We start from the raw sequence: 1230 nt of genomic DNA, 5'->3' as shown, positions 1-1230 counted from the left end.
GTATAATAATAGTGTGTGACTGTGGGGGGACATTAGAGTGTCAGCTCCTCTGTACAGAGACTGATAGGACTGGCTCAGTGTTCCCTGTACAGCACTGCGGTATATGTCAGAGCTATATAAATGTATATAATAGTGTGTGACTGTGGGGGAACATTAAAGCCGGAGATGTCATGTGACAGAATACAGAGACCGCCACTGCTAATGTCAGCGCTAGTCCCCAGATTTACTACTACCGACATTTACTGTGGCATTGTGTGGAGAAACTGACAATCCAATCCCATCCCCCATATTCCCACCCCCATTTCTACGCCTCTGACATATACCGTGGTGTTGTACTGATGGGGTCTCTGGAGGATTTAGGGGTGGGAGGCGCAGTGGGGGCCCCTGGAGAGGCTTTGTGGGTAGGAGCCACAGAACATTCTCCCCTCCCCCCTATATATAATGATGCTGCAATAGGGGCACAGATGAGGGGGGGTCATTCCTGATCCTGAGGGGGGGTCATTCCTGATCCTGGGGGGGGAGGGGTCCTGATTTAGGGGGTGACATGGTCAGTCCTCAGTATTAGGGGAAGGGAGGGAGGGGGTGACACGGAAACCCCTCAGTGATGGGGGTGCTGGGGACCGGTCCTGTCACGGTCGGACGATATTCTCACCCTTCATGCCTCCTCAGTCGGTCTCTGTGTAGTGTTGGGCAGGAAGTGGGCGTTGACACGGTGGCAGACACGCCCACTGAGGGCCCTTCGCCTTCCCCGCTCTGGGTCACCACCGTCAGCAGAGCTTGGAGTGGGCGGGGCCTCAGGCTCCTGAAGCTCCGCCCCTCCACAGACCGGATGCTGCCTGTGCTCTCTCATATGTGGTCTCAGTCGGAACCCTTTTCTTAGTGTTTTTCTTCACTGGAAGGGGGATTACGCCAATGGTTACACTTTATGTAAAATCCATCAGGTTCATCCCTCAGGGAAACAAACATCCCAGATATAAACCCCCCGGGTACAATTTGCTCCAACAGGGTTGGAAAATTTAATCTGATTGGTTGTTTGCCAATCATCCACAACCAATCAGGGGGTGACCATGATTCAAATATTACCGGCGGAGATATTAATATTATTATTATTACACGGTATTTATATAGCACCAACATATTATGCAGCGCTGTACAAAGTCCATAGTCATGTGACTAGCTGTACCTCACATGAGCTCACAATCTAATGTCCCTACCATAGTCATATGTCAT

The sequence above is a fragment of the Pyxicephalus adspersus genome, chromosome 5 (genome assembly GCF_032062135.1).
Source record: "Pyxicephalus adspersus chromosome 5, UCB_Pads_2.0, whole genome shotgun sequence".
In the NCBI taxonomy this organism is placed as follows: Eukaryota; Metazoa; Chordata; class Amphibia; order Anura; family Pyxicephalidae; genus Pyxicephalus; species Pyxicephalus adspersus.
This window is presented reverse-complemented; position numbering follows the sequence as displayed.